The following is a 26,233-nucleotide window of genomic DNA, read 5'->3' as shown; positions in this document are numbered from 1 at the left end:
CTATTAATTAGCTGCCCTTGAGTTAGGTGGTCATGCCTGTCTAGTCAGTTACTGTAGGAAAGGTTGGGGGGCAGGGAGGCCGAGGAGTCATGTGGTTTGTAGGGCTTCTCTTCTCCCAGGTGGGGGCAGGCCAGGAGGGTAAATTGGAAAAGGTAAGCACAATTGAACAATGTTCTGCTCTGCGACCCTACAGAGGCAAGCTAGTGTGTAATCTAAGATGACAATTTAGTTTTTCTTAACACAGTTTTTTATAGTTAGACAACAGAGTGCCCCTAAGTGCCTGTATCTCTTGTTCATCCCAGAACAAGTTCCATTTCTTATACACCTAGCACTTCACAGATAAACAGAATAGTGCTCACTCAACTAGCACGTGGCTCCTAACAGCACCCCTGTTTCTCATTTGCTGTGGCCTCTTATAGGTCGGGTTAATGAGAAAAACCATGAATTTGAGGTCACTGGAGTTACTTCCGCCTCTTACTAATTTGGTCCATAAACTAGTTTGGTCCATAAACTAGTTCCAACTTCTTAGAACCTGTTTTCTGATTCACAAAATGGGGCTGACGTGTGCCTCCCCAGCCTGGGTGCTTGTGAGGAGCACATGATAAATGTGTGTTGAATGATTTTGTGAGAATGATTTTGTGAATAATAAAATCATATAGTGATGAGTTCAGTTATTAATACATATGTTAGTGGTGGCAACAAAGATGCAGTTTTTTTGTTAGTTAGCAAGAGGTACTAAGGCGTAGACCCTCTGGCATCTGCTCACCTAAGGCAGGGCACGACTTTAGGCAAGACTCATAAACACACCAAGTTTCTGGTTCTCCAGCTCTAACTTCGGGCTGTCATCAAGCACTTGGAGTTCCTTGGATGAAAGGTGTAATAGAAGGTCATAGGTGTGCTCCTCCTCCATCAGTGTGCATGTCATCATAGCTCCTGTTCATGATAGATGACCTTTTGTTTTGTTCATTTGTGAGCTGGAACTATTTTAATCATCATAATGGTATTAAGTGGGCTATTACCTGGGCTGCTTCTTTTAATTAGATGGTGACGGTAAGAGAAAAACATGGATCACAAATTATTCCCATTTTGCAAATAAGTAAAAGATGCTAAATAATTTATTGACCTTCACTCAGCTACTAAGCTGGAGAGCTAGGATTCAACCCAATTCTGTTTGACTCCAGTTCCCACGTTTTCCCACTATGCCTCACTGTCACCAGATCTTAGAAATCTACATGTTTAATTTCTAACTGGGCTCTTCAGACCCCAGAAGGATCTATGAAGATAGAAATAAAAGTCTATGAACTATTTTCAATATTTCAAAACTTATAGTGGGAAATCTTACATTTAACTGCAACAGGGCAGAGTTATGTTAGCTGTTTTCCCCCATGGTGACCTAATTTGTCAGTTATTGATTATTTAATTCGTGCAAGAAAACTAATTAAATATTCAGAAACGTTGTATGTTAGACAGAGTTTCAAATTCTGAAACCTTTGGAGGGTACGTGGGGATCCTTGGTGATGAAAAGATTATGAAATACAGTCTAATTCAAAAACCGCAAACTGATGGGTCATCAGTCAAATCTAGCCTAAGGATATGTTTTGTTTGCCTTATAAAGTATTTTTTTGAATTTATGAATTACTGACCAGCATTTAAAAAATTGAAAGATTTCATGTCAAAAAGCAGATTTTTTTCAGCTTCTTTTGGAAATTCAAAATTTCTGACAATACTGGATCTATATTTACCCATGACATTGACCAGCTGGCTCCTTAGATGGGGTATGTACTTTGCAATTTACCAGACTCCACCTGGCCCAATTTATTCACTTCATTCATTCATATTACCTACTAGGCCCCTGTAAGCGTTTGAGTCTCTAATGCCCAGGCTAATCCAGTCTCCTCATTTTGTTGCTTGGTTATAGAGTAAAACCCATTCTCTAGCTATAATCACTCACACATTCTGTACCCTGTGCAGTTTTGTGTCTTGGGCTTCTTCTTAAGGTCTTTCATGCAAACTTGTCTACTTGACTCTACTACATCTTTGCAAACAGGAGCCACATTCTCATTATTGTTTAAGGGGGTGGGAATACAAAGAAGAATAAGATGGAGTGCCTACCGTGAGAAAGGTCATGTCGTCTAGCCTTGTTTCTTTTTAATTCAGGAATGTATCTAGGACCCTGATAAGTACCAAGTGTATTTTCAAGACCTGCTTGCTAGAGTATTGTGAAACAGAATGGGGTTGGTGTCAGAAAGACCTAGGTTAAAGTACTAGCCACCATTAATTGTCCACATAAGCAATTTATGTAAACTCCTCAGTTTAGCTCTCTTGTCTGTAAAATGGGGATAATCATAATGCCCGTGGGGTGACCTGATGCTCATAAGGGGTTTGGCACAGTGTTTAACATTTAATAACTGCTAGGATATAGTAACTCTTACTACTAGGGCTAAACATGCAATTGGCGCTCAGTTCATGCATGTTGAATTAACAAATGAATGGGTAGAATAAATTGAGTGTAAGGAATTACATGAGTTCAAACAAGTAAATATCTATCAAAGAAGATGTCACCAGAAGTTTCTCTAGCAGGCCTGGAGACCACAGATTTTTGATGGCTTTGAATGTGTGCTTTTGATGACACTACAAGAAGCACACGTTGTGGCAGGATCAGTACCCAAAGCTCTTTAAAACAGATTTATAAGCTTACCTCTGTGAAATAACATCAGCCTCAGTTTAATGTAAGTTGATGTAAGGTTGAGAAGAGAGGAATAAATTTCTAATAATCTTTCAAAGTAGACTCATGCTCAGTGTTTTGAGAATATACTCAGGACTTCAAAATTGGCCTGTGGGCTAACCTCCGTGATACAGCAGGTTGACATTATCTCCGTGAAGAATCGTCGCGGTTGCTAAGGTGACTGCTAGAATGGGAAAAAGCATTAGACCACTTTCCTGTGGCTCCTGGACTACTTCCTCTTTTTACAGCCTTAAGGGACAGGCAAAGGGGGACTAACTTATTTACTATGTGCCATCGCTGTCTCATTTAATTGTTATACTGATCTTCTGAAACAATCTACCATTCAGATGACAAAACTGAAGCTCAGAGAGAGTAAGGGACATGTTCCAATTAGTAAAGTGGCAGAACCAGAACTCTAGCTCTTTCCGTAACTCCACATAGCCTCCCAAAGCTAACCTCACCACCTCTAAGGATTCATGATAGCCCTCAACCCCATCTTCATCCTCACTCCCAAAGGGAAGCTCAAGTAAAGGGCAGCAAAATGGATTCACTGAGTGAATACACACTGTCCATTTTCTTCTTATTCATTTTCAACACAGTTTATTAAGCACCTATATTATGCCAGACACAGCTCTTGTTGCTGAGGATACAGGGCGAACAAGACAGATGAGATCCCTTCTCTGGTGGAATTTAATTCAAGTGGGAAGAGATAGACAAAAAACTTGTAAACCACTAAATAAAGAAAATAATTTCAGATAGCAGTGTTAGAAAGGAAATGAAACAGGGTGACTCGATAGAAGGGAGCTGGGGAGAAGAAGCTGCTACAGATAAGGTGTTCAAAGAAGGGCTAAGGAGGTCACTTTTCAGCTGAAACCAGACTGAACAAAGGGGCCAGCCAAGCAAAAATGGGCATGGTGAACATTAGAGGCAAAGGGAACGGGAGTTCAGACTTGAGGCTGGCCACTGGTGACTGTCACAGGGAGACCACTTCACCTTTTAGACTTTTTTTTAATGTAATGTGCCTAATAATAGAACATGTTTCTGATTTATAATCTGAATCATAATGCATTTTTCTGGATATTTTGCAATGGGATTAGTAATGTTACTTCAAGAAGGCTGTGATCTATATAAGTAATGGAGACAAGCTGGCTTTATTGGAAGAGAGAGGACACGAGAGTTTACATCTGTTTCCTGCTGGAGAACCACGTACTTTAGGCTCAGCCTGAGGACCTGCACACTGTGCGTCCAAGGATGGTAAGGACACAGATATGGCAGAGACAGCAGGACGCCTCCAGAAGCTCCAGTCACACAGACAGAACTCAAGACACCTAGGAAGGGAGCTGCTGGATGGTGTGAACATTTATTTTGGTGCCAAATAACATTTATTCCCAGGATGTCTTTGGTTATCACAAGGGTAAATCCTAAAACAACAAGGAAGGAAATAAAATTAGTTTTGTGTAGATAAGTATGGACTCAATAAATACGCAGCAGAAAATAATTTAGGAGGCTGGAATAAGGGAATGTCATGAACTCAAATAAGGATCAAGTGGAATGACTGAAAACGGTAAATCACTGTCTAGACCTATGCTTTCCCAACCTAGGTACCCTGAAAGTAATAATAGGAATTAGAAAGCTATTTGCAGTGTTTCAAAAATATGAATGGATACTAAGGCTACACAGGCTATCATTTACCTCATGCCCTTTCAGGTCATTCTTTCGTTGTTTTATTCAGTATTTCAACAAATCCTTAATGAGTTATCTACTGTGTGCCAGGTATTATGACAAGTGGTACGAAATTTTTTAAATGGCTAAAATAGGGATCCTTGCTGTTGAGACATTTTAAGCAACTGGTGGAGCAAAGAGACAAGTAAACGGATCATTACAAAGCAGTGTAACGTGCACTGATAGGGGTGGTATGGAGTGCTTTGAGAAGTCCAAAGGGTGGGAAAAATGTGAGGGATAGGGTATTGGAAAGCTTCCTAGAAGAGATACTACTAAACCTATGCTTAAAGGATATATATAAATTAGCCAGACGGGTCCAAGGGAATGAACTTCTTGGCAGAGGGAAGATTGTGTACTTTATATATATGGGGCTTTTAATACTCCGGAGTACTTAATGCACTGTATTGGAATTGTGCTCAGCTTTGAGTAAGAGAGAACTCTGGTATCAGTAGCTTAAGCAAACAAAGGTTTATTTGTTTCACATAATAAGTGTGGAGGGAGGTGACTGCTGGCTTTGGTTCAGTGGCTAATGATGTCAGTACTGCCATGTGCCTCTGAGACTCCCTGGGCTTTTCCTTCGTGATTGTTGCCTTATGATTGAAAAAGGGCTGCAGCTTTGGGTGTCATATCCACGTTCAAGCATGGAGAAGGGGTCAAAAGAAGGGCCATGTCTGTATTAATCAGAAAAGTAAACGCTTTCCCAGCGCACAGCCCCCGCCCACCACCGGAAGACTTATCCTTCTGTGTCAGGCTTGAACTGGGCTCCTTCCATGTCCGCATCCCGCCACTGCAGTACAGGCTCGGTATGCACATATTTAACCCTTCCACACTCCAGAATAGAACGCAGCAGGGAGAGTGAGTTGAGAATGACCAAGTCAGCCAATCAATAGTATATGCCAAACATTCCATTTCACTTGCTCTTCATAATGAGCTCACGCAGTAGGGAGAGCAGGTGTTATTAGCTCCACGTTGCAGAAGAAGAAACTTGGATTTGGAGATTCAGAGAGCTAGATGATGCCTGAAATCACAGCGCTGTGCATTTATTTCGTGATAACCAGAAGAAAAAGGAAAGCTAATGTTGATCATATGCTTATTACCACCAGAGCAGCTGAGCACTTTACATATGCTCTCTCATGTCCTCCTCATGCAGTCCTGTGAGGTAGCGCCTCCTTTTAAAAGTGAGCAGTCTGGATATTGACATAACTAAGGGGATATTGACATGACTTGCCCAGGATCACACAGCTGGCATATAGCAGAGCCAGGATTCAAACCTCAGTTCTCCAGAATGTCAGCCAGATGCCCTTCTCGCCTCTCCTGCCTTTAAACTATCATAACTCTCTTCCCGTGAATCCAGTGGGTGTGCCGTCTCACTGACATTGCCCAGACCTCACCCCCCGTGCCCCTCTTACTCCTTTTATTTGACCCACTCCTGTTTCTTCATTATTGCTTTTATGGACACAGAATCCAGCAACACATTATTTCAGATGTCCTCCATTAGGAATGCATTTCCTGTCACTGTAATAGCACCGACCATAATGAATATATTTCGTTATCTGTGTAGATGTCACTGGTGTTTTCAATGCTCCATTCTAATTTATGTGGGTAAATGAATAAAGTATTGCCCAGGCTCCCATTACTCCAGAGAAAACGAGGGATGCCCTGTGTGTGTGCATATGTTTTTGCGTTCACGCAGCAGATAGGATGTTTGGGTCAGAATGAATTGTGCACCAGAAGTGGGAGTCAGGCCCTTTCCTGGAAGGGCACATTGGAAGTAATGTGCTGTGCACATCAGCAAACCTGCACAAGCAGGTTTCCTTAGGAATAGAAGGGCCTACTTAATGGGCACAAGTTACAGTCAGGTGTTGTTAGAAAGGCAGAGGGAAAGCCTTGCTGATTGAGGGAACCAGGTTTGGGGGTACCCCAAGATCTTCTTGCCTTCATGTGCACAGCCAGCGAGGTTGATATGCTTGGTAACAGCAAATCACCCCATCAGTCAGCCACACACGGTCACAGCCTTTTTGACTTTGAGGGTAAATAGTGAGACAGGCCAACCAGGGAGCAGAATGTGCTCAGTTTGGGGTTAGTTATGTGACCTGATCTTTACGATGAGAGTCTGTCTATGAAGTGGAGGGATGGTAACTAGTCACAGAGTCTGAAATGCCAGACTGTGGCAGAATGTAGCCCCTTCGTGCAGAGAGGCTGGGGTATTCAGCTATGCGAGAAACGGCCTCCCCTATGTTTGAAACAATATGTGGGCCGTAAGGTGCCAGACATTTAGCCTGCAGCCTGCAGGGGGTTCTTGGGGTGATATCTTTTTAGATATATCTATGACAAACATATCCTTTCCAAGACTTGGGATCTCAGCCCTTGAAGGGTACCTGGAAGATAACCTGGGGGGCCCAATATTGTGAGTCCTCATTCGAAGGTTCTAGAAATTTAAAGGAGGTGATGTGGTGGTTTACAGAATGTAAGAGTATCCTAAATTTCTGTAAAATCCTACATTTTTATACCACACCTATTCCAGCTAAGTCTTTTAGATATGCAGGAGTTGCCCATTAATAAAAATTGGTTACTCAGTTTAGGATTACTGACTCAGTGATTGCAAGGCAAATTAAAGGAGTAGAGGTTGCAAACTGAATTTAGAATGGGTATGGGTGTGTGCATGTGTGCTTGTGTGTTTGTACACACATTTGCAGTATGCAATCCATTAGGGGGTCTGGAAATGTTTGGTTTTGCCTTTAACAAAAAAACGGCAAGCAAGACTCTAAAATTTCGCTTGGGGGAGAGCAAAATGTCTTTCTAGGTCTCTAAGTAATCTTAAATCTCACCAGCTTTTTATTGCTGAAAATCTCTATCAAAAAACTAGGCTGTGGAATTTCAATGCCTGTCCTTCTTTGTTTCCTCTGAGTCTCTGGAGGTTTAATTTTTACATACTGCATCACCTGACTCTTCTGTCAATACCTGAAAGACAGACTTGAGAGAACTGGTTTCCCCAAATCTACCTACAGATATAAGCCCAGTTAAGACCAGTGCAATAACCTTAAAGAAGTTATTGTTCTTTTCCTTCCTTCATGCCAAAAAGCTACTAGCACTTGTCCTATACTGAAAAGCCCACTATTTTACAGGAAGTTCTGTAGAACCAAATATACTGTTTGGGGGATTAGTTAAAACGCAAATGAATCTAGCTGTGAGTTGAATCTCTGAGTCCCAAATTCTCCATTCTTGCAAATTCAAATGGCTGGAATGGCTGGCTGTATCCTCTGAAAGAAAAGCGGTAAAACAGTTAAGAGAAAAATCGTTCACCATTTCCTCAGGGCCAGTGATTTGAAGCACAGTTTACTTTTGCCCTGGGGCAGGGTTTAGTCTTGCTTCAAACCTAGAAAGCCTTTCTGAAAGGGGTGCAGAAATGAGGATGCAGATAGAAGCTGTCTCCAGCAGCAGTGGCTTCAGGTTTCCATGGACAGAGAACAGAAGAAGATGCAGTTTACCACCAGAGCAGCTTTGAGTACAGGAGATTAAAACCCACCAAGAACCTCTGGGTCTTTGTGCCCCTGTTGGGGTCAGAGTGAGGAGCAAGGGCGAGGACACAGCGTCAGCCTGATTCTCCTTCAGTTTGCTGCTCCCTGCTCGATTAAGATGGCTGGCAAGCCAGGGAACCAGCCTGAACTGCCCTCCCCAGGAGCTGCCCATGTTAAGAGAGTTCCTCTAGCAAATGGGCCTTCAGGGGACTATATAATTAGAAGCAAAGCCATTTGCATTAATTCATCCTACACATGTCTTTCCCCTCCTAAAGTGCTCAAGGTTCCTGCCATATGTGTATATAGCATAAGTTTCTAGTCTCTAAATACCTGTGCTTATAGTCTGCTCTAAGATGACTGAACAGAAAGGGAGAGGACCAGCCCCAGAGACAATATGTCTCTCTTTCTTCAGCTCAAGTTGTCTGTGCTTCCACTGCCATTCTTTTGTTATAGTTGTTCTTAGGTATGAAACAAACTCAAGATTTAAAAAAAATTTTCAACAATAAACAGCGTCTACTGAATGGGAACAAATTGATGCTAAACCTGTGTATTTTCCAAGACTGTTGATCTGAAATAAAACAGAAATTACAATAATAGCTGTCATTTATAAAGTATTTACCTTGTGCCAGATATAATATTAAGGCTTTTAATAAGGTGTCTTATTTAGTATTACATAGGTTTTATTAGACCCATTTTACAGATGAGGCTACTAAACTCAGAGAGGAAAGAGACTTTCCCAAGGTTACCTTATCTGCTTATCTCAGAACCAGTCCTTCCCTTTTAGATGGTTATTGACACCTAGAGATTGAAGAAAGACTCCATCACAGAGATTCAGTTAGCCCACTTAAGACAGATAGGTTTACTCTTCCTTTAATCAGTGGACAGGAAAGGCCACTGGGCTCTACAGACCACCCAAGCTAGTACCTAATTAATCCAGGCGTAACAACAGGTAGGTCAGAATGATACAGACTTGGCAAGGAGTCACAGCCCAATATTTTTTTTGGTAGGAAGAATATTGGCTTTGCAAGTCAGACAAACCTGAACTCCAAACATGGTCGAGCCACTGACCTCTCTGAACCTCAGTTTCCACATCTGTAAAATGGGGAATCATAGTGTCTTCTTCACAAAGATGCAGTCCAAATTGGATGAGAGACTGTATGTTAGAACCTATTATAATACATGCTCATTGAATAGTTTTTTTTTAAATACGTAGTTGCTTAAAATGTCATTTTACTCTGTATTAGCAAGTTTCCCAGGCATCCTGAAGTGTTTTGGCCCCAGCAGGAGACTGGTTGAAAGATACAATGTTCTGTAGTTTTCCTAAGGAAGCCCCATTCTTTAGAACCAATTTGCTTTTTATGGCCTGTTTTTCCCTCCAAGGCAGGAGGTGGGCTGATGCTTTCCCTTCTGCCCTCCCTATACTATGCCTCCCCAAAGTATTCTCTCATCTCCCTCTTGTGATTTCCTTAAGTGCTTTTAATGGTTGCTTGACACTAGAAAGATATTCCCAGCAGGCACACAGTTTGTAATCCCTGCTTGTTGCTTGATGTGAACTCGTGGCTGACCTCTGGGAAAGCAGTGGGGACTAGAGGAGGGAGCCAGGCTCTGCTCCAGCAAAGCAAAGATGATGGATCCCAGAGCAACTGGCAGGCAGCTGGAGGAGTGGCTCCAAAGATTCCTCTCACACCTTTGCCACCTCTATCCAGTGTGGAAGTATAATCAGTAGAGGATTATGGGGCAGGTAAACTTCCACATTCTTAAACAACACCAACCCAAAACAAAATGAAAGCAAAGATAATGAACACAGGGCAGCTTGAAGTACATTTCTGCAGTGTCTGTGTTATCACTGTGAGAGGCATGCAGTACCCTTAGGAGTATCCTGCCTACACTGGAGCCCACCAGCCGTTATCCCACCGCCTGACCCCCACCCCAGGGCGTCTAGACTGCCTCCCACTTTTTTTAACCTTCTGATTCCGACTGTCTTCACCAAGGGGAAGGTGATTGACGTACAGGAAATGGAGGAAAAATGCAAAGCCCTTATCTTCATTTCACAAGTCTTAGACACAAAACTGCTAATCTGAGTTGTGATAAGTCGCAGTACATGCCTTTGAGGGGCTGCTCGCTATCCAGAGGAGAAAAAGGCAAGCCTCACACCACGTTAATAGCACCACAAGAGATGCCTGTGGTGGTGGGGATCAATGCCAGGGAAATGGATTTCACATTAAGTGCTTCGTGCCCAGTCTTGTGTGACTTTCTTGAACCTTTCAGGTGCTTTGACCCGAACCACACAGCCAGGACCACCTTCCAGTGCCCATCATGTTCACAGCCTCCCTCCTGAATGCTTCAGTCCTTCCCACCTTGCATTCTACTTTCTAGCCTTCCTGGACCTTCTGAAGGTTGGACTTTGTAATGAATGATCCTGTTTACGGACGTGGCTCACTGCTCCAGCTGCCACTCTGCCCCTCTAGCCTTGCCTCCGTGGCAGTTTTCATGCATATTCTCTTAATTAGGTTGCTTTTATCTCACCTGATCTCACCAGCCCTCAGGATCCTGCATTTCTACCACTCCCCCATGAACAGTATAATCGCTAAGTTCCCCTGGGCCCTACAGGCAGGACCCAGACTCTGAGAGTCTGAGGGGGAATGATGAGTAGTCTCTGTAGGCTGGAGGGTCATCACACCCTCATGAAAGACGTAGACTTGAAGGCTGGTATGGTTTGAGTAGGGAAAGAGAAAGGATATCGATATTCCAGGCTGGAGCAAAAGAGGTGCTTGTTATGACTTGTTAGCAGCTGTTAAAACCGTCAGTGTGAAGGAGGAGTTTAGAAGTGGAGCTGCCACAGAGATTGAAGGATTATCTGTGGATTTCAGTGCTATTACTGTTCTTTACCAGAGGAGAGGGGAGGGAGGAGTTGGAATGAAAGAGAAAAAATAAAGCCTCTGGTATGGAGTTATGTCAGATTCATGGAGTTATTCTCCTTTCCTCCTCCAGACGAGTTTTACATTCTTGTGCTAGGCCTCATCTGAGAGTCTCATTTTGACCCCTAGCAAGGTTGCCCTTTACAGCCACATGTGACCATTCATGCCATTTAAAATGAGTAAGAGTTGAGTGGCTGATCATATTGTCTTATAGACCAGTGGTTCCAGCCTTGGTCCCCACATCCAACCCCGTTTTCAGAGCCCATCCTCGTCAGTGGGCAAGAAGAGGCATCTGAGTACTCACCAGAATCCTTCATCCCACCAGGCTCTGAGCAGAAATGAGACTTAGATCATAACAACAATAACAAAATGGTAATTAATGTGAGGTAAAGGATGTGTTAACTAACCTTATTGTGGTAAACATTTCACAATATGCACATGTATCAGATCATCACATTATATACCTTAAATTACACCATGTGATATGTCAGTGATATCTGAGTGAAGCTGGTGAAACAAAAAAGAAATCAGGCTTCAGAGAGATTGGAGAAGCACTTTGAGAAGGAATAGAGCTTTCTCTTTCTAGCTGAACATAAAACAGGTAGTTCCATAGGCTTTTCTTAAACTCTTATATACAGAATTATCATCTTCTTTTTAACTTCTTTTTTTTCCTTTTGTATAGATTTCAGCCAAGGGCCCTAAAAATAATTTTTAGGGAGGAGTGGCTTTATAGTCTAACAGCAAATGTTTTTTAATTTAAAAATAACCCCTAAAGAAATTCTCGCATCTTTTCCCCAAAGTGGTGAGCTGAAATATTTATTTTGTTGTCATTCCCCGCCCCCGCCCCCTGCCCCTACGACCCATCTGTGCTGGGCTGGGTGAGGACCCTGTGCTGTGTTTTAAGTAGTGAGCGGGGGAGTGGGTGGGAGAAGAAAAAGGTCTACGCACTTTTGTTAACTTCTCATGCTGGTGTAGAAGAGCCATCTGATATGCTTATTGTCGTGTATAAACTTTAATTCTGATTGGGACTTTGAATGTGGAGCCTGAGAGAGGATCTAATCCAGGCAAGAAGAAGGGAACCGAGCCACATGTGGGGAAAGTTGGGTACGTGCAGGCACTGTCTTGCGCACCATTTCATGACAAGAGCAGTCCCTTGATGAGCATTTACCATGTGCCATATGCTTTTACATTCATGAAAAACCTGTGAGCCATGAACCCTGTTTTACAGATGAGGAAACTGAGGCCCGGTGGAGTAAGTTTTGTCCAGGGGAACCCAGGTAATAAGTGGAAGGACTGGATTCAAACCTTGGTTTCTCTGTGCCCTTCCTGCGCCTCTCAGTCTGAAAGCCAGGGTTGAGAGTCTGGCAGCAGGGAGCCATCTAGCTTGCTGGCAGACGCCCCTCGACTACGCAGGCCTAGAGGGTGACTGGGCCTTACTCGATACCAAGGGGAACATCCCCCTGGTGGCTGGTGGGGTGTTTGGATTGTCTGCTCTGGCTGAGCCCTATAACTGGGCCAGTTGAGAACAGTCGCTTTCTGGGTATTATAAATAAATCTTAATGACACCTGATTTATGTTGAGACTGAGCCATAAACAGGTTCTTCTGCAGATGCATGAAACAGGTCTGAAGTGGTAGGATTGTCATTGGAGTGTCACAGCAGAGCTGGCTTCAGGAAAACCTAGGAGGAAGGCAGAATGTGTCTTTAATAATCCTTATCTGCTTCCCTCATTATTCTATACTTATACCCTAGTCCTGGTCCTTTAAAGAGTATTACTTCTTTTTCCCCAGCAAAACTTAACCATCCATCTTAACCCATCAGCTTCTGAGATGACAGCTGACTCACCCAGAAACTCACGTGTGCTCAAGCGGCTTACGGTGACCCCATGGCCTACTCTTGTCTTGTAATATCTACTGATTTTTAACTCTGGAGGCTAAGCCAAAAGTGCAGTACCTTAGACTAAAGGAACGACTCTGATACGGTCTTTACACTCACTGACTTATGCAGAGATCTTTTGAATGTGACAAAGGCTGGACTGCTTTCTGCATGATGCTGTGTTGGGTATATGTGATTTCCTCCATTGCCTAGGGCAGCCCTTTGAGTCAGCGCAGTGGGCTTTGTTCAGTCTTGTGATTGGGCAATGGCATGCAAACGGATGTAGACCTCTAGTGTTCAGTTCCTCTTTTCTCACTTTGCTTTGGCTCTCCCGCTTGGTCTATTCATGTGTTTTGGGTCATCTTCCTCTCTTCTGGCCAGACTAGTGCCCTTTCTCATCTGACAGCACTAACCTGGAGTCCAAGGAGAGCCTCTGGTAAGACTGGCTGAATGCACAGTGGATGTGATATTCACCTCTTTGGCTGTCTGCATTAAGCAGCCTTCCTCCCAGCAGGGGCAGATTCCTACAGTCCAGACCTGTTGGCTGTATTATAAGCTTTTGGAATATTGGGGGTGGAGATGGCTTCCTTAATTTCTTCTCCATTTCCTGGGGAGACTCATGACAAGAGCATTTACTGCAAGGGCAGGGATAGGACAGAGTAGTAAACAGGCAGGGAACCAGGGCTCTATCTGAATGGTTCCCTTACACAAACATCTCCTCTGCAGTTACACTCATCTCAGAGAAAATGTGCTGGCAGAGATGCCTGAGTTATTAACTTGGCACAAGAAACCTCCTTGTAGTTTCCTGTTTCCCTATTACAGGGCCCTCTCATGTCCCCAGCCTGGGCCTTAGACTCTTGGACAAGTGGGTCTGGCTTTGGCAAAGAGGGAGTCCTTGGCTCTGCTTGGGAGCAAGAGTCCGTTCACTCCAGACCCCCAGCATCATGCGCTGGCACCTGCATTCCTCTTATAGGCTGAGTCTCAGACTTGTGCTGATGATGTAGTCACATTTGAGCAGCCTGACGCCTGCCTTCCCCTGACACAGGATTTATTTTGAGTTACCACTGGGTGTTTGGTTTCCCCCCTTGACACATCTGTTTGTGCTGCCTTGGGTAGTGTCACACAGACCTCAGGCTGAACATCTTCAACATAGCCCTTATTCACATTATGGAGTGTTAGCAATGTGGTAATTGCCGTATGGAGCCCTGACACGCTTCTCATCTCCTGTTCTTTCCCATCCACATCCCCCCGACCCCATCTTCTTAGGAGACACTTTAAGCATGACCCATGAAGATAAGCATTAAGAGCTGCTGATGAGATACTTCTTCTCTCAGTGTGCCCGCTCCCACTTCAGCCTGAGTTTTCCACAGCTCTCTGCACGTGCCAGGCTGTTTCTCATCTTCAGGAGTTTTTTCAAGCTCTTCCTTCCACCTGACATGCCCTTTTTCTGGCCCTGTAGTCTTCCTGGAAAATACCAATCCATCTGTCAACATTAAGTGATAGTCTTTTCTGACTCCATAGGTGGAATTTACCACTTCATCCTTTGCTCATAGCACATAGGCTACATTCTTTGCCAGACTGTGAGCTCCTGTCTGATTCCCCTCTGCATGCCCCTCCCCGGCGTGTAGTAGGGGCTCGGCCACTGCGAGGTGAAAGAGGGGCAGCTGACTCAGGAGGAAGTAATATAACAACAGTTGAATTTTGGTGGAGTGCTCATCACTTGTTAGTAAGTATGCTAAATATTTTGCATCCATTATCTCATTTAATACTTTTCAACTCTGAGCAGTAGACCCTGATAGTTTCGCCTTCCTGAGTTGCCCCCCCAACACACACGCACCCACCGTTTTCTATCTCAGCATCCTGCTTTGTTTTCTTCATTGTGCTTTCCACTATCTGAAATTATTAATTTGTTTACTCCCTTATTAGTTGCCTTCTTTACTAGAAATTAAACTTCATGAGAACCAGACTTTGTCAGTCTGGCTCGCTACTGTAACGCCAGCACCTGTTGCAGTACCTAATATATTGTGAGTACTCGATAAACATTGGTTCACTGAGAGAGCGAATGAATGATTACCTGTGTCACAGGTAAGAGGCTGAGACTTAGGGAGGTTGAAATGCTTTGCTATAGTCAATGCAGCTCAGAGGGCTTGGGTGGGAATTCTGGTCCTTCCCCAAAGTGGGCGATCCTCGCATGCCGTGCTCCTCCGTCAGGCGCTCTCCTAGCAGGCAGGTCTTAGCGCTCCTGGGAGGAAGGTCTGCTTTCCTGCTGCACCCGCTTTCTTCCCTGAAGGTCAGCCTTCCCCAGCTTTCACTTCACCAGCTAAATCCCTTCTAGGCCAAGGCAGGTAGTGAGAGATGCTGTGTGCCAGCCACCGGATGTGTCCTAAATGCCAGGTATATTGTTAAACACTCGAGGTAAAATGGTCAATGAGAAACAGACTCAACCTCCGAGGAGTTCAAGTGGCAAAGACTGGCATTTACAATACAGCCACGTGTAGGCATGCTGAGTCTCTGAACCCCTGGAGGCTGCAAGGGCAAAGCAGGCATCTATCAGACCACCCTCATCACCGGTTCCCTGAAGGCAGACAAGGAGGCATTATCTCGACTTAATGCCAATTTTATTCTCTAGTTCAGTGCAGTGAAAATCAGCTGAGGCCTTGAAAGATATTTTCTATGCAACCTAATTAAATGAGTGAGACCTGGGTGCCTGTCACCTCAGGACAAATGAAATTGAAACTGATGTCTGACCCAGAGAGACTCCGTCCAGGGGATGGTGACTTGGTGGCAGTCATGCAAAAGGTTGTATGACTCTGTTTGCTAGAGCTCACAAGAACTGAGGTGAGAATCGGAGGGAAATGGCTAACTTGCAGCCAGGTTGCTATAGGAAAGTCACAGACTGGCTGTGATTGAAAAAACTGAAAACATCTGGCTGTACCTTTCTTTAAAAGACTATTGGGATCCCGCATAGCAGGGAGGTAGTTTTCTAGTACACGGTTTAGAGTTTGAGTCTGCCGAGGCCTTGGAAAAATCTATAGCAATCACCAGAGGTTACCGTCTGTGCTACTGGTAATGAGGCATTACCAGTAACCTAGCTGGATAAATGCAGCCAAGCTGGTTTCACAAGTCCCCTCATGGCTGCCTTCACTCAACATTGAGTCCACCATCCATGGTTAAAAACAAGGACCAGGCCCTCTAGTTCCAGCTCTGCCAGCTGTGGAACTTGGGATGTTATTCATTTCTCTACTCCTCACTTCTTTCATCTGTAAAATAGAGCGGTAATGCTATTATACAGGGTTATTATTATGAAAACTGAATGTGAAAATGTTGGTGAAGTGATTAGTTCAGGGCCTAGTAAATAATAGTAGCATCCATTTAGCAAGTACTTATAGGTATCATCATCTTCATTTTACAGACATGGAAACTTTAGTTTAAAGAGGCCTCTCGCTCAAGGTCATACTGCTGTTGTGTACTGGAATGAGGTTTGAAGCCATGTCTCTGATTCTTAGTTGTGTGTTCCACTATCTGTCGCTACCACCACAATAACTAACACAGCTGTCCCACTCCTGGATCTGCACCTCAGCTGATGTTTCATCCAAAGGAAGGAGAGGAGCAGTGAATAAACATCCCTTTATTTCCATCTTGGCCTGGATGAGTCTCTCCCTCCATAGACCATTAGGGTGAGGGGGCGAATGGTTGAAGTCTTGGAATCCAAGACTGCCTTGAGTCAGCTGGATTGTAGAGGGCTGGAAGTTGCCAAACGTGCAGCTGTTTTATAAGGAAGGTGAGAACATTTCCTCATGGAGGTGAATTGGTTCTTCAAGTGTCCTTGCTTGGGAAGGGCTGGACATGAACTGCTTACGCTTTGCCCTCAGTGACACAGCATTCCTTGTCCATCAAACACACACATCCTTTACCGGTAAGGCTTAGTCATTTGTAAGAGTAATCATCGTTTATGATACAGCATTTAATCCACAGCTGGTCTCCCCAGTGGCTGTATGTGCCTGGTGATTGCAGTGAGAGCTGGAAAATCAGTGGAGCCTGGGCTTACTATATAGTAAGCTGTCCGTGAGATTCCTGGGCAGTATCTCTGAGACCAGCAAGTTGCCCACAGTTTGCCTGGGAAGACTTGGAATGTTTCTGGAACAATAATTCTTTTGGGGGCTGTTTTGATCATTCACTCAGAAAAACTGTTGAGGTTTTACTGGTGGCAGGTACTAGTAATATAGCAGGGAACAAAATAGTTAAGGACCCTTACATCTCAAAACAATTTAGATAGTGATCAGTGCTGTGAAGACAATACAATAGTCTAAAGTAATAGCGCAGGGGTAGGGTGGGTGGCTACTCTAGATTGCTTGGTCAGGGAAAGCCTCAGAGAAGGTGACATTGGAGCTGAGACCCAAGTGTTAAGGAGCCCGCATTCCAAGCTGTGAGGGGAGAGCTTTTGAAACTTAACAGCAAAGGCAAAAGCCTTAAGACAGGGACAAACTCTGCTTATTTGAGGGGCAGAGAGACAGCCAGTGTGTCTGGCAAGTGGCGTGAAATAGGTTAGAGATAGGCAGGGGCCAAATCATGTAGGGATTTGTGGGCCATGGGCTTTGTTCTAAGGATATAGGAAGCCATCGAAGGATTTTTAAGTGGAGCAGTGACATAATCTGTTGCACATTTAAAAAATATTACTCTGAATGCAGTTTGAAAGCTAAACAGTAGTGAAGTAAGAATAGAAGTAGGAAAACCAGTCGGAAGTCAACTGCCGCAGCTCAAGCAAGAGATGGTGGTGGCAGCGGAGAAGAGGGACGGACAGACACAGGACAGAAGTGTGCTGGGAGTGGACGGGACTTGCTGGTGGACTCAGTGGGAGAGGGAGATGGTGCTTCTAAGGTTTTGAGCACAGTGGTTGGCACATATAAAGCACTCAATAAATTAATTATAGCTTTTGACCGTTGTTATGAGCGAACGGCCTATTATCAAACACCAAGAGAACAGGCTTGAGAAGCAGTCTTGAACCCATTCACTGACAAAATGATGCCTATAGTGCATGTGTGACAGCAGGGTCAGCTCTTCTCTTTTGTTAATAAGTGAGGCTTGCAGGTATGATGGTGTTTTCAGGAACCAGAAACTCTGATTTTCAGTTAATCTCACCGCCATCAACTCCCTGTATAACTTTTAGTGTCTCTTAGCCTTGATTTCTTCATCTAACCATAAAATGTATTGAGCACTTTCCAGGTGTCCGGTACCATTCCAAGCTCTCTCTCTATATGTCCAGCACTCTCTCTATATGTCAGTCCTCATCTAATCTCCAGTAACTCTTTCAGGTAGATACTAAGTTGTCCTCCATTTCCAGGTAAGAGCACTGAACTCAGAATCCCACAGCTAGCAAATGACAAAGCTGTGACTCAAACCTAGGTGTTCCTATCTCTTAAATGCATATTCATAACCCTCTGTGACATGAGAAGTAGGTTTTGAGAGTTGGTGTCCTTCCAATTTCTGACTTTCTACAACTTCTGGACCTCAGTTTAAGGTCACCATGGGACTCAAAACTACTGAGAACTAATAAGGGACACTTGAAAAAAAAGCCTACTGTTCATTCAGAGATTAGAGATTAATGTCAAGAGTGTATTTATTGATTGATTTTTTCTCCTCTTTGGTAACTTCTAAGATACAGCAGCTGAGGCAACAGGAAATTTGAAGTCCAGCATTTTATTAAATCTTATGTTTAAGATTTCTGTGGAGGGAAACTGCTTGAGATTTGGTTTCTATTATTCACTTGCCAAGAAAAGATGAGGAAACTGGGTCGGGTGGAATTCCTGAAGGTGCAGGAAACAGGGAAGGTAAACCCTTGGGCTGTTTTCTGCATTTCACTCCCCTACCCCCTGGAATTGCCTGGGCCCTAATAGAGGCTTTGAGAAGGGTTCCTTTCAGCCCTCACAACAGGAGGTCGTCAGTTCTGTGAAACCCAGCAGTGGTGGGGAAGGGAAGGGAGGTTGGGGAAGACCAACAGAAAGGCAGAGAAAAGGGAAAGCTTGCAGCCCCCATGGCATTTTCCTCTTGAAGTTCAACAGGAAACCAAATAATAACATAGAAGTTATTTCAGAGAGGAGAAACACACACACACACACACACACACACACACCCTCATCCTCAGACACTTTGAAACTGCCAGACATTGGCGAGGATGTGGGTAAATGGGCATTCTCATACCTGTATGAGTAATGATTGTAAATCAGTGCAAGTTGATTTCTGGAGGGCAATTTAACAGGGATATATCAAATCCTTTTAAAAATATTCAATACATAGCCTTTGCTTGGAGAAATATCTGATTCTAGGACTGCAGCAGAAAATATACAAGATGAGCCTGGAGCATTTTGTAGTGTCAGAAGGTAAAAAAGTGCTCCCCCCAAACCTCAGAACAACACTTACATTGGTGAGGGTCTGTCAGGGGCCACAGGAGTGGACTAAAAGAGCTTCCAGAGGCCAAAGCTGAACAGTCAGAGCAACAAAATAAATCAAGTAGTATTGGATTATAACCCAGAGTGTAAAAATAAGCATCCATGAGTCCATACTGATACGAACAAATGATCAGTAAATAAATAAATGAATAAAAGAGAAATCTCATGTTCAGAAGAATTTCAGATAATTTTTGTAGATACTCTACCTTCAACCAGGGGGAGCATAACTCCTCACTCCTTAGGTGTGACTTCGTTCCAGAGAGTACAGTATGTGAAGGGGGAAAAAAGTAACTTTGCAGTGGAAAAACCTTAACAAATATTACCTGAGCCAGGTAATCAAGGTCAACATCAACAGCACTAAGTCATCAATAGTATGTGCCCTTGGTACGATGTGATGAGAAGGGTGCTCTACCTCTGTGATTTTTCCTTCTTGAGGCCCGTAACCATGGCCTAATCATGAGAAAAGCATCAGACAAATCCCAAATGAGGGACATTCTACAAAAATACCTGACCAATACTCCTCAAAACTGTCAAGGTCATCAAAAACAAGAAAGTCTAAGAAACAGTCAAAGCCAAGAGGAGACTAAGGAGACCTGATGACTAAATATAATGTGGTATCTCAGGTGAAATCTGGAACAGAAAAAGGACATTAGGGAAAAATTAAGGGAATCTGAATAAAATCTAGACTTCAGTTAATACTAGCATTAATACTAGTATACCAAATTTGTTGATTCATTCTAACAAATGCACTAATGTAAGATGTTAATAATAGAGGAAACTAGATATTGGAACCCTCTGTACTATCTTTGTAATTTTTACTTTGACCCAGGAGTTTTCCCATCTGGGAATTTTTTTCTTTGGAAATAATTAAGGGTGAACCTAGAGATTCACCAACGTAAATATGTGTCACAGAGGTGTAGGTTATAGTGAAAAGGTAGAAGTAATTTGTGTCCAGTAATTAGGTACGATAAATCCATACAACTCAATCATGAACCATAATCTTACAGAAATACATTTCTTGATAAAGGTATTCGTGATTGATAGTTGAATGGAAAAATAGATTATGAAAGAGCCTGTGAAGTATATATTTTTACATATGCATAGGAGGGGTATAGATGAATATATTTCAATGTGTTAATGTTGATTATCACCAGTGGATAACACTATGGGTTTTTTTTACTTTTTATAGAAGCAATACGTGTTTGCTACAGAAAATACAGATCAGCGAAAAACAAAAAGTTGCTTTTTGAATTAAAAGAAAAAAGACTGGAACTGATTCCATTATAAATCCAGCAGCAGCAGTAACAGAAGACTCAATCCTAAGGAAGGGAGTTCTGAGAGCACATGGGACACTGGCAGGCTAAGAAGCCTGCCTGTTACTTCTGTTCAAGTGTCTCCCTATCAAAGGGCCCTGCCTGAACAGGCCTGCTGGCGCCTTTCCATCCTCCATAGAAACGGGCCACCACCCCAAGTGGAGTGCAAGAGGGGCAGCCACCTATAAAAATGGTAAACAGGTTGCGAGGTACATGGAGATCAAAACTTAGCACTGTGGTCAATGTGTGGACCTGCGGCCGCCCTGGAGCCCCAGACCTGTCTCACAGGTGCCTGTGTGGGTCTATAGGGGCAGAGGCAGCTGTGAGGGCTGAAAGACAAACCCAGTGTCTACTTCCTTCTCCTTCTGTAGTCATCCTACCCTTTTCTGGCATTTTTTCATCTTAAAGAAGAACTTGCAAGTACTTTCCAACTCATTACAACAACCCTTGGAAATAGATATTATCATCCCATTTTTCAGGTAAAAAATTGAACCTCAGAGATCTTAATCTTCAGTGGCTGTCACTTATTGTCTGGGTAACCAGGGGTCAGAAGGTCAGGTTTATGTCTGTCTTCTTACACGAGTGCATTTTCATATCTGAGGGTTCTGGAGTCTGCATAAGCTGGATCTACCATTTACAAGCTGTGTACCTCAAAGAAGTCACGTAGCTTCTCTTGGCCTCACTACTCTGATCTGTAGGATGGAGATGATAATACTTATCCTAAAGCTACTGTTAGGGCTTAGTGAGATTGTGTATATAAACTGCTTAGCACAGTGCCTGGAACATTAAGTCGGCCGTCTGTGAACAGTGGTCATTACTGAAGGAGAGAAGATTCATGAGATCAAGTATAACGTGATCTAGAGAGAGAAGAGCCCTTCTCCCTGTTTCCTGTGATTTGAGAAGGAAGGCACAACAAGGGTTGGTACCACTTTAGACTTTAAGAACCACGAATTGGGAAATCACAGGAAATCATTTGCCCATAGAGCTCACTGTACTAGGGTGTGTACTAGGTATTGATCAAATAGTACAATTCATCAACCTGGTATTTAGGCCCAGCCAGAAAAAGAGGTGAAAGAACTTGGAATGTTGAGGTCAGCCTTCAGATTGAGTTAGAGAGGAATGGGTAAAGAGGGCAGTGCATAGGAAGCAAGAGAAAAAAACAGTATAAATGAGCTCTAATTAATTAGCTCAGCAAATGTGTAAGTCAGAAAGGAGCTTTGCTTTTGTCTGGTTTGAATTTTTGTAAATTTCACTTATAACGCGAGGTGTCCTAATTTCCCTGCTGGGGAAACTGGGTCCCGGAGTCACACAGCAAAGCCAGGACTAGAGCTGTGAAGTCCTCTGATGTTTTTCTCAGTTAACCCAGGATAAACGGGGAGGACATTTGACTTTATTTTGTACTTGTATCTCTTTTAAATGTACACTTACATCTCTTAAAACTAATTTATGTTAGTTCCACAGGCAGCAGCTAAATATGTAAGTTCTGATTCCTCATAGCACAGTAACCCCTCACTTTCAGCCCAGGCTACTGGGACAGGTGACATGGGAGACAAAAGTAGCAGCTCTGCTCTGTCTGGTGGAGGAGTGTTTCCGGGTCAGGGCGTCTGGCCCGTCCCCCAGCTAGGCCGATCACATTCTCACTGGAAGCGAGCAGCTGCAGCCTCAGATGGTGAATGGAGACTTCCCATTATTTCCTCATAAGACACCTATGTGGCGTCCTTTCTGGAGAATACTACATCTGTCTTTTTGCATCTCAACTGAATCTAGCCTTCCTTCCTTGTTGATACCTCGTAATTTCTCCATCCTCTTAAGTGAATAATCCTTTTTACATCAATAATGAATAAATAGCCAAGGACTCAGCGATATAAGTGATGCCAAATCAAATTAAGTTGTATTGTATTCTCAGGAAAAGAGACTAACTTGCGAGATCAGAGTGCCTACCCACCTCATTTATCAACTTCCTCTTATAAGCGTCCATCTCTGGGGACGGAAGCTGAAAAATGGAGCTGCCTATCTGTATGGACTGTCTTAAAGCTTGTCAGGCAGTGAAAACACTCCTTGATCTTAATCACTTTATGAGCACGTGCTTAGGGGCTGAATAGGACTGGGGCTTGGGGCGTGCCTCTAACAGTTCAATTTCACAGGCACAACAAGACAGAAAGGGTTGCTCATGAGGCAGCGTGCCCAACTGGCAGAGGGGACACAGCATTCTGCTGGCTGGGCTCCTTCGTCCCATTCTGTCACCCGGACCCCTACGCCTAGGGGGTGTTAAGTGTCACATCACTCTCCCGGTCATGATTTAGGAACTCTCAGTTCCTTTAGCTACACTTTTTGTTCTTATACCCCCAAAAATAATTTAGAAAACATTATGTGCCTCCTTGCCCATTTTAAGTTAACTCCTGAAATTATATGTCAACTTTAGATAGTTGAGAAGGATGTTAATTCTGACGTACTGCGTAGTACGAGCTTTATACACATTTTTGTCAAAACTTCGGCACTGCAGATTTAGCATATTAAATTTCCAGGCGAGATTCACTGTGTAATCTCATTGGCAAAGGTGGTTTTCATGGTCAAACCATCCAGCCAAATCAGTCTTGCTTTCTGTCAGATCCAAGTCTGATTTCATTTTGTCAATTAAAATAAACATATTAGTACACACTTCATGACAACCATCTCATTTCGGAATATGAATTCTTAGATCTGTGGGTGGACAGATAAGGGCACACAGCTTTGCCAAGAGTTTATTACCTGGATGGAATAAGGGATTATATCCTTCACTATTTCTTACCCTGTTCTCATAGGACTCCTCTTAGAAGCAGGGCATTCTAAAATTGTCCCATGGTGAGATTCGGGAGGATGAGGGGTATGCATTTCTCTTCTGAAGTAGGAGTAAGGTGACTGTAAAAAGTGAGAGTGGCTGAAGAGAGAACTTGTAGATCACAAGCACGTTCCGGGAGAGGTCAGTTTTTTGGGGTTTTTTTTTTGCGGTACGCGGGCCTCTCACTGTTGTGACCTCTCCTGTTGCGGAGCACAGGCTCCGGACGCGCAGGCTCAGCGGCCATGGCTCACGGGCCCAGCCACTCTGCGGCATGTGGGATCTTCCCAGACCGGGGCACGAACCCGCGTCCCCTGCATCAGCAGATGGACGCTCAACCACTGCGCCACCAGGGAAGCCCTTAGAGAGGTCAGTTTTAACAATGAGTATGTATGGAAGGTAAGGATCTGGACATTAATTTCCTTTGAACTACCAATGACCAAATACCTCCTGGAAAATCATTAGGTACCACAAAGGTATGTGTACCTCAGTTTTAAAACCGCTGCTTTTAGACACATTAGCACTCTCAAACTGGGTCAGTCTGTGACTGAGGCCAGTTAACTGGGCTTCGCTCAGTATGTCCTCACCGGTGTTTGGCAGGGACTGACTTTTCTAGAGACCTGTCAAGTAGAAGGGTCAGAACCATGGAATTCAGACTTTCTTTCTATTCAGTATCTGTAGGTCTGGAGTTGTCATTTTAAAAACTCTCGAAGGAAGCAAAGAAGGGCATTCCAGAAATGTAAGGACAGCTGGGGATAGGAGCGCACTTGCTCTGGAATGTAACATTTCAGATGCCAGAAGAACAACGGTGAAGGAAAGTTAGGCAGGTGTTGATTCTGGATAAGAAGAAAAGCAGGTTGAAGAAGGGAGCCAACATTTTAAAGTACTTATATTGCATAAAATACATAAAACTCTCGCAATAACCCTGTAAGATATACAGTAAGTATTACCACAAGGAAACTGAGACTCAGAGGGGTTGAGCAGCTCATCCAAAGTTGCACAGCTCATTAGTGCCAGAGCGGGGATTTGAACCTAGTTTAGTTTGGTGACTTCAACGCCATTATATAATGCTGCTTCTCTCATGGTAAATACCTACTACAGAATGGGCTATCTATCTAACACCCTTAGTTTATTCTCAAAACAACAATAACAGAACAGATACTCAAAATTTCAATATCCTCTGAGTATCACTCCAATTATAAATGTAAGTGTGAGTGATAGATGTTTCAGAGGAGGATGATAAGTGGCTGAGGTGGAAGGCTGTGTTACTTCCCTTGGAGAAAGTAGACTCCTATAGACTATTTAAGATAAAATCCTGTGAACACAGATCAGCTTATATACAGAGTGAAGAAGGGACATTCAGATGATATCTCACACTAATGATACTGTGTGACCCTCCAGGAGAGAACACACACAAGGTGAACAAAGCTGTATGCTATAGATTCAGTTACGATTTTTTCTTCTTTATTGTGGCAAAAAATTAATTAATTTCATTAATTATGAAAATGAGTATGATTTATTTGAAGATGCTATTCTGGACAAAAATATGTCCCTCTCCCTCCCTTCCCCTTTCTATCTCTCTTTCTCTCTCCCCCTCCCTCTCTCCCTCCCCCTCCCCCCTCCCTCTGTCAGCTACTAGGCTCTGAAGTCCATGAGGGCAACTACTGTGATTTCATCTTGTTCATTGTTGTGCCTAGTGTTATGCCTAATACAGAGTAGACAGTCAAATTAACCAGTGATATGCCAGAATTCCAAGGTCTTAGGCTTTTAAACTGTGAGATGAGCTGTGTCATTCAGGCCCAAGAACAGATCTCTTTTAGGATAATAAGAAAAGATTTTATCAGTCAGGGTTTCTGATCTTTTCCCCAAGTCAACTCTGCACATCTTATAATAAGGGACCTGGCAACTCGAAAAGAAGTTAGTTTATTTATAATTTCATTATACTCAATTTTGTGGAGTTGTTGACCTCTTCGTGAATATGATGAAAATTATGGCCTCTCTCAGACAAGGAACACACAGACAAAATTTTGTGTACAACTCCAGTAGGTTCATGAACCCTTTAAACTATGCATCTCAAGTTAAGAATGCTAAATAATGAACCGCAGTTTAAGGAAGGGGCACATGCTTGTGCTAGACCTCTCATGTTTGAAGGAAAATTGACAAAAGCACGTTGAGCTCGCTTTGGCTATAATACCAAAGGGGAGACAATGGCACTGGTTCCAACGGGGTCTTGATTCTAGTGAGACGCTTTCGTGAAAGACCCTTTTTGTTCCCTTTGGGACAGATGCCACCAAGCACTGCTCCTTAATGACGGTCCACTGTCCAGCCCTTCCTAGCATGCACCCTTCATCCCGTGATCGGACAGCAGGCAGGAAAAGGGAATGGAAATAGGGCAGAGTTTGGATAGCGAGGCTTGCTGACTTGGTTCTTTTGGCTGCTGAGTGCACGTGCCTTAATTTCACGCTCCATGCCTCGAAATGTTTCGCCCTGAGCAGAAGTACTACAGGTCCGTTGTCTAGGATATTTTCCCTTAAAGGCCTTCCCAGAGGGATGCAAAAAAGCACAGATTTTTATATAGATGTAGATAATCCCTTGTGAGATAAAAAACATTTCTAGGTCATAGCAGGGCGCTGATGTACACCCCAGGCCTGTCCTCTTCCCTAACTCCTGCCTCTACCAGAGGAAGGGGGATTTACCTCCCTTCCAAGCTCCCTAACTTGCCTGCTTCAGACTTTATCCAGCCGAAACTAATCCTTAAGTTTTAAGGACGCAGGCCTTACTATGTGACCGAGGATTTTACACCTCTCAGAGCTCCACTTTCTTCATTTGCCAAATGGGGATAGTAGTAATAATAATAATAGTCCCTACATCCTAGGATTATTGTGAGGACTAATAGAAAGAA

General features: G+C 43.4%; 1 protein-coding gene across 5 annotated transcripts in view; it reads left to right on the top strand.

Moving 5' to 3' along the window:
- TRIM44 (TRIM family member 44) overlaps positions 1–26,233 on the top strand; it is a 118,773-nt gene that overhangs the window by 80,615 nt on the left and 11,925 nt on the right. The gene's annotated exons all lie outside the window — the stretch shown is intronic.

Source organism: Aethalodelphis obliquidens, unplaced genomic scaffold (assembly GCF_003676395.1).
Source record: "Aethalodelphis obliquidens isolate GAN/ISIS:26980383/991018 unplaced genomic scaffold, ASM367639v1 scaffold14, whole genome shotgun sequence".
Classification (NCBI taxonomy): Eukaryota; Metazoa; Chordata; class Mammalia; order Artiodactyla; family Delphinidae; genus Aethalodelphis; species Aethalodelphis obliquidens.
The sequence above is the reverse complement of the archived record's forward strand: the minus strand, read 5'-3'. Positions and strand labels throughout refer to the sequence as shown.